The following is a 13,145-nucleotide window of genomic DNA, read 5'->3' on the forward strand; positions in this document are numbered from 1 at the left end:
GTACAAGGTTACTTGGTATTTTAAAAGATACTATTTGGAAAGCATTAGCGTTAAGTGTGAGATTATTTGGGTGACCATTTTTCATGGTGTAACTGGCAGGATCAAAAGAAGACAGCAATTTATAGGCCTTGCGGAGAACAAAGTTTATTTTCCCTTTTGTCAGCCTTCATGCTGGCAGCACTAGCTTCCACAGGATGATAAAACACGATTATATGATAGAAAACACCCAAATCATTCTCCTCTGCAGAAAAGGAGCAATGACCTGCAATGACCTTAGCAGGTGCCAACAAGACCGACTTCAGATTCAGGTGCTACTCAGCTTGATGGAGTTGCAGTCAGTATGGGAACTCAGGACAAGATGCACCACTCCAGCCAACAGTGCACCCGGAGCTTCTTCATTCCACCAGGAAAGCCAACTTTTTCATCATCACTGTTGATGGGCTCCCACCACCATAATGCCTGACTAGCACTTACTGTGTTTATACTGACTCCCATTTTACACAGCTCGACCTGCATCACAGGGGTGCATCTTCCAGGCTTCCAAAGACACCTAGAAGCTCCCAATGAGGTTTTCCAAAGCACTTTTTACCTCAATCCTATTGATTCCACCTACTTCCTATGTGCTGCTCCTTCTCGTCAGAGGACTGGCTAGGACAAGGTTAAGAAGAGTCGGGATGGACCCCGCTTTAGCCCAATGTTACACCACCGACTTCGCCAAGCAACATGTGGCGTCACTCCGCATGGAACCTGACCATTCCTCAGGAGGAAAATCCGAGCTTTGCCATACACAAAGATGACTGATAATAAAATACCGCTCTGCCACAATGTCACTCTGGCACACCCCTCGCGGACCGGCACTTCTGGCACAACCCCGGCCGGTTTAGCCATGTGGCCGCGAAGGCGCACAAGAAGTTGAGCATTTCAAGTGCGGCGCAGGCCGCCCGCCCAAGAAACTTCTGCGAGGCTCGGCCGCCGCCCCGCCGCGCTGCCCCCCGCCCTCCCGGCCCGGCCCCCAGTGACGTCAGCGCCCCGCCCCCGGCGCCCGGCCGCGCGCGGGTGTGCGTGCAGCGCGCGGCTCCGGGGCTCGGCCGGCGCGCGGCCCGGGTTGGGGCGGGCGCTGCCCGGATCGCCGCTGCGTTCCCCCCCCACGCTGCCCGCACACGCACAGGCACGGACATCGGCGGCACGCTTTCCCCGACTCTTGGGGCCGTACGGATCCTGTCATCCGCACAGCGTAAGAGGATTAAAAAATAATCACAAAAAAAACCAACCCAACAAAAAACCCCAAAAGCGCGCGCACAGAAACACACACAAAAGCGCAAACAGCCGTCCAACCCAGAGCCCACAACAAACCCACGAAACGGGAGAGCGTCGTCTCTACCGGTGCCCCCACGGCGTCCCCCTTCTTCCCCAGAGGAGCGAAGCGGAGTGGTGGGGGAGGATTGTTCACATTTCGACTCTCGGGGACGGTTTCTGGGAATTTTTCCCGAGTCTGCCCTCCCCACTCCGCCCGCCCTGTGCCCTCTCCTCTCGCTTTTGTTTGCACTGCACTTTTTGTAGCAAAGGGGGGGGCGGGAGAGTGGGTGGGAGACCTCCCTTTTATTTGTAGCGAAAGAATCGGCTAGAAAAGACGAAGGAAGAAAAGAAAAGGAGGAAGGGAAAAAGAAAAAAAAAAAGTGAAGGGGGAAGGAAGAAAGAGAGAGAGGGAGAGAGCGAGGGAAAGGGAGGAGGAGGAGGAGGAGGAGGAGGGGAAACGGAGCAGCTAGCTCGGGAACAGAGAGCGCGCCCGGGAGCAGCAGCAGCCGCCGCAGGAAGGAGAAGAGCAGAGCAGAGCGGAGCAGAGCAGCGCGGAGGAGAGGCGGCGCTGGCAAGAGGAGGCAGGCGGGGACCTGGCTCTTCTGGATGCTGGATTTTCGGACTCTCGCCGACTCTCTCCTGCTCCCCGGCGCCGCACTGTGAGAGACACGCACGAGCGTCAGGCAGCAGCGGCGGGGCTTCGCTCGTAGCTGCTGCTGCAGCTGCTGCTACTGCTGCTGCTACTTCTGCTGCAGCAGCTGCAGCTGCTGCTGCTGCGGGGCTCGGATTAAATTGGCCGCCCCGGAGCCGACCGGGAGCAGCGGGAGGAGGTGGCGGCGGCGGCGGCGGCGGCGGCGGGAAGCAGCGGCAGGCGGGCGGGCAGCGGCGAAGGCTGCTGCTGGGACCGGGGGAGCCAGCATGACCAGGTAACTGCCCCGCTCCTGACCCATTTTTCCTCTGCCGCCGCTCCTTCTTTGCCGCCTCTTTAGGCGCGCTTGTGTGTGTGAGCACAAAAGTGTGCGTGTGCGTGTGTGTGCGCGCAGCCCGCACACATGTCCCTCACACACAACTCTCCCGTGCGTGCCCCAGGGCTTCCCCCCGGCCGCTTCCAGCCCGCTCCCCGCGCCTCCCCGCCGAGTCTCAGCCTGGCGGCGAGGCCTGTTCGGGGAGCGAGGGGAGCTGCGGTACGGGAACGGGGGATGGGGCAGGCAGAGGGCGATTGATGGATCGGAGTCGACGTTTCCACTGAGTGCCGCTGTACGCGGGCGGGGAGAGGGGAGTACGGTAATTGCACACTGTCTGTTTGCTCTGGCGAACGAATTATTAATATTAATTTTTTTATTAATTCTAACGGGTTCGGAGAAGGGGGAAGGTAGCAGGGGTGAGAGACCAGGCGTCTGCCGCTGGAGACGGGGCTTGGGGGTGAGCGGCCAGTACGGACCTCAGGTCCGAGCACGGCTCCCTCCTCCTCTCCTCCTCCTTCTCCTCCTCCTCCTCCTGCTGTCTCTCGGCGAAGCAGGGAGGCACGGGGATGCGAAGCTTTTCACAGGTTAGGCTTTTAATTTCTTTGTTTACTCTCGCGAAGCCACTTGAAAGGAAGCACATCGGGCTGGAAACTCAGTTTTCCGAGCGCTTGCAAAGGGGCTCTTGAATTTGTTCTGCAAACTTAGCAGCTCCCTCTGCGCCGTCTGGTCGTGCAAGGAGGCACTCCTTACTGCTGCAACTGGGCTCTCCCAGACTGGCAAATAAAACAGTTGTTTTTTTTGCAATGAATCCCTTATTTTGCCTTTTATTTATTGCTCTCACTTCTCGACAGAGCGGTATTCATTCCAAGTGATTATCACTCAGCTTTGCATGTATGGCTTTTGAATGTTTGCTTCTCCTTGTTACTTCTCCAGAACTGCTGTCACACGTATTTTATTATTTTGCCTGGCCTTTATACAGTTACTGCCTCGTGTAAGGATGGCAGCTTCTTTACATGATTTTGATGTCCATATTCGCAATTCTAACACACGCAGAAGGGTTAATTTATTTACACAGAATAGTTAGGGTTTTATGTGCTCCTTCACTTGTCGCCTGAGACGGCGTTACACTGGGGATAAGTCTGTAGAGGCTGATTTACTTTCGAGTTTCTTGTTTGCAGACATGAGTATTTCTGATGACACTTCTATTGTCTTAAACTTAGGATTAATGTGGGAAGCTGTGATTGTCTTCTCAGCCTTTCAGAGATCGCTTTCAACATACCTTTTGTTCAAGCACGAGCAACTTATCTGTAATGTTGGGACATTACTGCGAATTTTGATACAGAGACGGAAAAGTGTATATATCATATTTTTCCTTCATCTCGTATCTGCTAGTGGTTTAAAATGTTGTAACAGTCACTGTTTTTTTTGCTTGCTGTAAAAGTGTATAGTAAATGACATCATTTTCTCCTGGGCTGGGAGCAAGGAATCCTACAATTCTTGTTATGAATGGAGCAACTCTGAAAAAAAAAAAAAGAAAAAGATTCTCCCCTGTCCTAAATCATATGTACTTGCATCTTTCTTTAGACATCAATTTTTTGATTGCTTCTTTAAATTCCCTCTCATGAGATGAGCTATTACTGCTTTTTTAATGTGTGAAATTGACAAACTGGTCAGTTTAATAAATTCAGCTGTCAAATTCCGCTAAAAGCTGTACATATATTGGCATGGGATTTTCAAGGTACTGAGTGTTACACAGAAAGGATGAATGTAATGAGTAGCTTTCCAGTTTTAGTTTTGCCACTTGTGTTAATAAGATGGGGTATATTTAGATGTCTTTCAGCGTAGAAATGATGTATAGCTTTTCTGTATCCACTTAAACCAGCAGAAGCTTTGTCTTCGTAGGGGTCTTCTACTCTAAGAAGATAAGAGGAAATTCATTATGGTTTGTGTGTACTATGGCAAGCTGATAGGAATGGTGCATGGTAAGGAAAACGGTACCTTGGTATTTCTGGGTTTCAGGAATTGGTCTTAGGACCTGATTTTAGACCCATCAGTCATACTACTTTTAAAACGAGCGCTAAAGAATAATGTGAATAAGCGTTTTGCTGTGATGGTTATGTAACACAAACCACCAGCAGTCAGCGAACTCAATGGGTGTTAGTAAATCAGTGCTTAATCTTAGGAGAAGGTGTGCAAGAATGTACTTGGGGATGTGGTAAAGAACTAAGTATCTGAAGATTTAAGTCCAGTCAGCAATTCATTTTTAACATTGCCTTTTCCTTCTGTGTTTGAGGAATGCAGGGACCAAAACTACACAAGCTGAAGAGTAGGAATTCCCCTTCATCTGCTGCTGTGTGCTGAGCCACTAGGGGCCTGTATAAACTGCTCTCATAGAGCAGATACCAGTTCATGGCATATGCTCACTTTCACCAGACATTTTTTACACAGGTGCATAATGTCAAAAGCAAAGTTGCCAGTTATTCATTCCTTACTAATACATGAGATGGCAGATTTTTTAAGAGGTGTGTACAAATTGCATATTATTTAATTTTTATTTTTACCCTACTTCATCTGTTTCCCCTAGTCCTGTATTTTGTCCGCCGTCCCTGCTTTCATGATTACTATGGGAGATGGGGATGAACATGACTTAGGAGATGCAAATTTTGAGCAAAGTTGCATTTGTGTGTCTTCTGCATTTCATATTTCCTGTAAGCTGAGAAAATCAGATTTGTTGTCTGTGTATTTTTTCTACTAGATTAGTAATGGTACTGTTCCATGCAAGTGTAGGGTTAAAAGATAAACTAAACAGGATTACTACAAGTCAGGAACAGACATAGACTGATGGTGTATTTAAACTAGCTTTGTAAGTGTTATGTAAGTTTGAGTGTGTGTCGGCTCCAAGTCTTTGGGTGGAGCGTAGTCAGCATTTATGGGACATGGGCTGAGGATGCACTATACATTCTTGAGTGTCAGTTTCAGAAATTTAAAATCCACCAGCCATAGCATTCTTAATAGACATTAAGCAATAAGGTCAAGTATACTTACACTGTTCCATTGTTCGTTTTCAGTTTTTGAAACTGACAAGGCAGACAATTTGTAAAAGAGCACAGCTGAAATATTTGCATATTGGATTTCCTTCGAAATGAACTTCCGTTACTAAGCTCTTTGAGAATTCTCATTTGGAAGGATTTTCAAGCTGAATCACAGTAAGGTCATACAATCAAAAAGCAGTTTCCCTATGGTATGTTAATTTTTTAATAAGCTGTCTTTTAAAACATCAGAGTCTTACATATCATTCGGGGTTGGGCCAGTTACAGCAAGAGGGTTTTTTTGTCATCTTGCCGACAACTGTTGTGCAAATATTGACTGAGCTTAATTTTCTAAAATGTGTATGTGTGCCTTAGGTAAAATTTTGATAAAAAGTAATGAAATCTGCTTTAGAGGTTTTCTCAAATGATAAACATTGGTTCAAAAGTGTAAGTCTTGCTGCTTATCAGTAAACGAAGACAGTGGTTCTGAAATGCAGAGGATAGGCACTTCATTTGTTCTTTGGATATCAAAAGGAGTAATATGGCATGGATCTATGAATCAGTGTATTTCATTTTTGTATACAACTCGTGGTGATTTTTAAGCTTTTGTTCTCTAAGAAGAGTTGAGAAAAAGGTGTCGATATTTGCTGGTTTAAGTTCAGTGTCAGTCACATAATGCCGTCCATTGTAACAGGAGCTTGCTTTTTGCTGTAATTCTTTTTAAAATCAGTTGTAATAGCATAGTCAACATACCATATTTTTATGAAAGCTCTCAGTTTCACATATTATGTGAATGGGCTTTATTTACTTAATCCTTGTATTCTTTGGAAAGAGCCTTAGATAAAGCCAGTTAATGAATGTATGCTGGCAAATTGTCAGCCTAAAGCAAGAATATATGTTTAAAAATACTTCTTTGAATACTATCAGGAATTTACCAAGGAGGAGCAGAGAGGAAGCTTACTTTTCCTGGTGATCTGCTACGGTGAAGATTGCAGTACAGCTGGAGAAATCTGATGATTTAGAAAAAGGTTACATGAGAGTGCTTTGCCTGTAAATTCCTTTCCAGAAAGCTTCACTTCACTGTTTTTTTTGAGACACTGGGCATTGATAGAACCATATTTACTACTGCACAGTTTTAGCTTACATTTCATAAGTTCAGATGACTTTTGGTAGTTTATTGATAATACGTACCTTAAACACAGCATGTTTGTGTCTTCCTACAAGAAGTGGATAGCTAAAATGCCAGTAAGAGAAATACAGAATAATAAAAATTGTTCGTAGGCAAAAAATGAGGTTAAATTGAATACAATATGTAATTCCTTTTAAGAACTTAGTTATTATTCAGGTTCTTTCAATTCATTCATAAAAGCGACAAGTTAAACAAAATACTGTGAGCCTGTTTTTTAGCTACATCAGCAAGTATACATAGCCTATACTTCCCTCAGATTCCTAAATTTATCTCTTTAGGTGTCTTCTGCTTACATGCTGTGACAGGCTTCTTCATAATCTTAATATAACTGCTGGAGAAAAACAAAAAAGACAATGTGATTATCTTGGAGTAGAGTTTCAAAAGAGATAGAGGTTTTTTTGAAAATCAGCTTCCACGTTTATACTTGATATCTGATTTCTGGTGGGGATTCTGTGTGTTCTTCTGAATACAAAGAATGGGCAGAAAATGTCCTCAGTCAACAGAAAATGTTGGAATTTCAGGCACTTTGATTTGTTATACCAGAGGACATGCCCTAATAGCCTACTATCATGTCCTGAGCTTCTTCATATTTAGGCACAATGCAGTTATTTTTGTTTTTCAGCAATCTTCCAGTTAGTGAAGTCACTCCACGGGTATACAAATTAATTTATTAAATTTGCAGACAATCAAAATGGATATCCTGGTTAGAGGCAACCGAACTGCTCGCGTATTGTTGTGGTCAGATAATGCACACCTTTTTCCCAAGCAGTATATCAAATGTGGTATATCAAGTTATGCCAGCAATTATATTGCTCTTTCTTTTACACTATTTATTGTTCTGGAAACCACATATCTATAAGTCAGGGTTCAGTAAATAGTGTGTAAAATGTGTATTTTTAGGTTGCAGAATCGGGTGATTCCTAAGAAGAATATAGTCAGTACTAACCTGACAAAAAGAAATGCGGCTTAGATATAAATTTTCAAATAAATACACATTTCTCTAACAAATTTACCCAATCTCATTTTGGTATCAGCATCTCACCTCAGCTTTGGTTTTACCCAAAAATGTAGGTTTTTAGATACTTGCTTTGACTCAGCAAGAGAAAATTCACATATATTCTTGCAGCAATGTCTTAGTCTTTCCGTTCTTCAGAAAATCACTGTTTGCTGAGTTTGAACACAGTAATTCTGCAACTATCTGTAAGCCATACTCTTTTTATAAAGTTTTGCCAAAAAAAGCTGAATTTTGTGTTCAAGGAATAGACTACTATTTCTGCTATCTTACTTTTTGCTTCCTCTACTTCTTTCTCCCTCGCTTTCCTTCTCATCGCCACTCCTTTCCCTTTTTCCTATAAAAACAGAAAGATAAAACTGATGTTATTAAAGTACACAAAGATACATACAATTCTGTACTTTATCCCATTTCTTCATCTTTATGCCACAGAGAACAAGTTTATGAAGCAGATGCGTGTCACTGTTTCTAACCTAGAGACATGATTAATTTGTCTGTGTTCACCTGTATTGCTAAACTTCTTCTTTTAATCACAGGTTTAATTTTATTTTATTTTTACTTTAGGAAAGGGCTTTCTCCCTCTATGGAATTTATTAAAGGCAGGGAGGTCTTTTCTTAAAAGGTTGTTTGTAGGACCAAGTATTTTCTGCCTATGTTTCAGTAATGTGACTGTCAGGTACATAATTTCTTTACCTCTTACACTACATTTTCTTAAAATCCTGTTTACAGGTGTATTGCTTATCCACACTTCCTAGAATTTGACTATTTTTTCTTAATAACAAAACAGCTTATTATTTTGAAAGCCATTAAACTGATGTAAAGAACATGCAATGAGAGATTTCTAAAACACTGATTAGAAAGTAGGACAGGAAGCTTTATTTATTTATTTTTGTTCGGTTTGGATGGTAGTGTATCTTAGAAAGCTGCTTAACTACTGCCCAGTGCAGCTGTCCTTCCCTGAAAGATTAGGTTTCAGGAGCAATGATGGATGTTGAATGCCTGTAGCCAGTTGTGGGGTTTGCTCTAAGGTCAGTGCTACTGATGGAGGATAGGAATTTACAGCCTTATGTCTCTTCACCAAAGTAACCGGTGGCATTTCTTTAGGGAAAAAAAAAAAGCCCACAACAACTAGGTATGTTCAGTGCAGAGATTGTATTGCTGCATAAGCTTTTCACACTTGTGAGAAAGAATAAGTAGATTTGTGAATAACAACAGTAAATTTAGTCATGAGTGTGCCCTTTTGTTTCACAGAAATGCACAGAAATAGCTACAAAAAAATAAATAGGATGATGTGATATATTATTTTAACCTGTGTTAACAAGTTTGGAGTTGACACTTTCGGCTTTTTGTTTGAGTCGTTTCAGCTATGTTTCAGAACATACTCTCTTTTTTCACCTAAAAATAGGATTTTTTTTTTAATTTTTTTTTTTTCTTTTTTTTTTTTTTGCCCGTCATGGAAGAAATACATGTTAGTGATCTTCAGCAAGCATAACCCAAGGCAGAGTAGATATCTATCAGTGATGAAAGGGTAGATGTTCATCAGGTAGAAAAAGTTTACTTTGATGACATATAATGTTACACAGTAATGTACACATATAATGCTATCACAGTACATGTTGCTAATAAAGATAGTTTATATACTCTTAGCTGTGTTTTCAGAAGCAATTGTTGAGGCCTTTAAAGTCTTTCAGACTATTTTTGGACTGACTGCCTTCCCTGAGCTGTTGAAGTTTGCACTTGATACACAGTGATGTGATTAACTTTGAAAAAGTGAATTTTCGTTGAGAAAGGTGCACCAAAATCCCAGTGTGCTTTATTGTTAAGCTTGCAAACTCTTTTTGAATTGTTCTTATTAATTTGTACCTTAATGGTGTAAGTGGATTTTTCTGTCAAGCCTTGGAAGGGTTGTCCTAGTAGGCTGAAAGCCTTCTGTGATTGGTGAGGAAGATTTCATTTGACAGCAGCATTATTTGGATCAGATCCACAGTGCTTTTGTGTCTTTGCATAAGTGATAGGACTTTCTCCTCAGGTAATTCTAGCAGTGGTTAAATTCAAATTCAGAAAAGAAAGCTTAATAAAACATCTGATAAACTGATTTATAGTAGCTCATAAATTAGGGAGTAAGAAGTATTTTGGTAAAGAGAAATACTTATTCAGTAAGAATCACTTTAGAACAATTTTGCATCAAGGATATGGCGTTTTGCCAAATGCCTGTGTATTCTACTTACTGGCAGTATGCCATCGACTTTATTTGGAAAACTCTTTGCTTAAGTAATAAATATTCACTATTTACCAATTTATTTTGCTATAAACAAAACATGGATTCTGTTATTAGACTTTTTCTCTCATTTTTGACCAATTTCACAAAGAATGGACTTTTTCTTATTACCATTAAATGCATCAATGAATCTTGATTAACAGAATTTTCCAAACAGTGAAACTGATCTTCTTCTTTTTTTTTTTTTTTATAATTTGGGTATTTGGGGATATTATTTTTGCTTGACATGAAAAGCCCTGAATTTTTCTACTGTATATGGCATGTGATAGGAAAATTTTAATATTAACTTAAAGAATTGTTTGTCTTAGTTGATATTTATGATAATCTAATACAATTTGTTTTATTAAAGAAAATTGTTATTATTAAAAATAACCAGTGTAAATGGTTGTTGTCATTTAGTTCAGTGCATAGAATTTACACTTGTTTCCCATTTTATATTTTCAAAAGGTGGCTTAAATGGCCACATGAAGTATCAGCATACTGACCAGATGAAAATTTTAGATGTACCAAGGGAAGCAGACAATGAAGAGAGCATTGTATTTTTAATGGTAACAGGTGGCAAGGAATGTCTGCAGGAGCAGTCACACCTCCATAAGAATCCTAGCATTCCTTGGGTTTAATTTTGCATGATTACAGTGACTCTGGGGAAAAAAATAGAGTGTTAGGACTTCAGCAATAGTATTCTGGTTAGCTTCGTTTTGGACAGTATGGGCTGAATGTATTAAACACTGTGTATAAATAAAAAGGAAATGTTTATTCTTGTTCTCTTTGATTGTATCTGATGGAACAGATACATGTCATTCTGGGCAATGTAATCCCTAAAAGGACACTTACTAGGACTGTATCCCTTGCTGATTTATTCATAGGATTGCTTTATTAATCTAGTGCACAAGGGTAACCTTATTCCAAAGGTATTAGAAAGCATAAAAATAACTATTGGAGTTTTTAGAGATGTGAATTTCTATGTGTTCAAGCAATTTGAATTTATAATCTCTATCAGTCTTTGTATTTTTTATTGCAAAGTATATAAACCGTGAAAAGTGCCGAGGCCTTGAAACTGTTTTTTCATCTTTGCTAATCTCTGCAATAGTCCAGGTTGGAGAGACAGAGATTAATAAGAAAATGAAAACAGATTATCATGTCTAGAAGAAAAGTATGATAAGATTTTTCTACCATGATTATGTTGAATTGAGTTGCTAGAAATATTATATAGTAACCAGTGCTTTATAGAGGTATATTCTTAACAAGCTGCTTTTTCAGCCATTTTTGGTTGTCATTTTTGTTAGGAACTTGCCATTTTGGTGTGAAATTTTTTTCTCTCCTGGATTAACGTCATACTGCAGATGCCAATCAGAAAGTCAGGCAGAGATTTTTTTCTGCAGCTTTTACCTGTTGCTCAGATAGTGGTGTTAAGCTCTATTTCATATTTAATGAAAACACTGGATAACTTAGGAATAGGAGGAACCTGAATTCAAGAATAAGGAGTGAAATTTTGCAACCTCAGAGTTTTCCCACTGAAGCAAAACTGACATATGATCAATGGCAATTTCACAACTGTGACTGGAATTTTCCAACTCTTTCAAGTTGTTCTCCATCTTGCTTTTGCAATTCTACAGTTTTATAAACAGCAATTAGTAAAGAGAAATGTGTTTTTCTGAACAAATACTGATTTCTGCTTCATACCAACTCTTCTCTACTTCACTGTCTCTGAAATGAGTGTTTAGGTGTCCTTTAAATTCAATTCTCCATAGCAGTTCTTGCTTCTTATTGTGGGAATATATCCGAGATTGTGAACTGTTAAGAATTGTGAGAACGGCTCACTAAATTGATCTCTTTTTTTTTTAGAATGTCACTGAAATTGCGAGTATTGGATACTTTTATTCGTTGTGTTGTAAAAGTCCCATCTGAAACCTATTGTCATTGGAATCTCAAAGGCTCAATTTGTTTTTTCACTCCAGCTAAGAATTATGGGCATGTCCATTTGGACTGATCTCTGATTTCTTTGACTATGTATCAGTATCTAGAAAGCAGTCTTTCAGTGCAGACATTGGTGTAGTCATGACTCCACATGTATGCCTGTCCACCTGCAGCCTTTATTGAGGTATTTGAGTAATTCTAGGGTACCTAGGCTATTTTTAAGAAGTTCTGTGCTGTTTTTTAAGTCTTGGATAGGATAAAACATTGTCTTTTCATTCTCTGTGAAATCTTTGTTTTTTCAACCACTTCCCATTTTTCACAGCAGGAAGCTTTCTACATGAAAAGAAGAGAAAGAGACCTGCTTGACAGCTTTTCTTGTCTCCTTGTGTCTAGAGAACTGCATGAGTGTAACAACAAAGAAATGGATCTCTCTGGTGCTATTTTGGTGGTTTTTGTCACTGGGTGCAGTGGTAGCAGATTTAGATTTAACTGTGGATGCTGGCTGTCTTCTCTTTAGGTACAGCCTTCCATTTAAGTCTTTGTGTTACTCAGCTGAATTCAGTTTCTTGAATCCCATCTCTGTCAGAGTAAGTCAGTTTTTATTGAGACATAGTCCTGATCATTTCATCTCAGAGAATAAACTGGCAAAAGACCTTCAAGTTGATACTTCTGAGTTCAAGAATTCCAGTATAAGTTCCAATGCTTCCAAGCTCACTTCAATGCCAGGTTCTCCGCGTAGAATCAGAGCTAGATGTTTTTTGGAAGAACACAAAACAGCTGTGTTATAAACACCATTTGTAAGGCAATGCCATGCTCACTTTATTTTTCTTAATACGCTGTGTTTCTTCATCATGTTTAATTTTGAAAATTCTTTGAAGATTCTCACTGTGCTTTTCTCACTGATGTAGTTATTTATGTTACTGATATAGTATTTATGTTATGTATTTCTCACGGATGTAGTTCCATCTACTGAGTTTCTGAGGTGTTATGAGTAGGTAACTATTGTCGTGGTTTTTGATTTATGCATATTCATATCTATATTAAAAAATTAAGCAGGATTTTTTCCTGCTTTTGCATTTGTAAGTTAAGTTTCTGTTAGGGTTGGGTAGATGATTGTTCCAGTCAGAAGTACAGATGTGTTACTAGGTTTCTGGTGTTGCCTGCAGTTGCATGTGTTTAATAATTTAGTAGCTGCTGAGGGATAGCTCGATGTGTGCACTTCCACTGTTAGGAATGAAGCCACAGCAGCTGAGACTTCATGTTTTGCTGAGAGTGCAGTTAACCACACTTGTCATAGGTGTTTAATTGTGATTTTGATTGCCCTTTCTAGTGGTTTGAAGCTAATACTGAACTTTCGTGGCTTGTCGGAATGTATACAAAGTCTGAAGCTTCTTTCACAATTACAGTTTTTGCTATTTGAACATGGCTTTCTGTATTTGTCTGTTTTCAAAGTCCTGTT

The 13,145-nt window shown here is 40.6% G+C and overlaps 1 protein-coding gene across 1 annotated transcript in view; it reads left to right on the plus strand.

The window, feature by feature from the left end:
- The first annotated feature begins 1,776 nt into the window (after positions 1–1,776).
- Positions 1,777–13,145, plus strand: part of PTPRD (protein tyrosine phosphatase receptor type D) — a 382,186-nt gene continuing 370,817 nt past the window's right edge. The window contains exon 1 of the mRNA XM_058827273.1: positions 1,777–2,222. The gene's annotated coding sequence lies outside the window, so the exon portion shown is untranslated. The remainder of the gene's footprint in view (positions 2,223–13,145) is intronic.

The sequence above is a fragment of the Poecile atricapillus genome, chromosome Z (genome assembly GCF_030490865.1).
Source record: "Poecile atricapillus isolate bPoeAtr1 chromosome Z, bPoeAtr1.hap1, whole genome shotgun sequence".
In the NCBI taxonomy this organism is placed as follows: Eukaryota; Metazoa; Chordata; class Aves; order Passeriformes; family Paridae; genus Poecile; species Poecile atricapillus.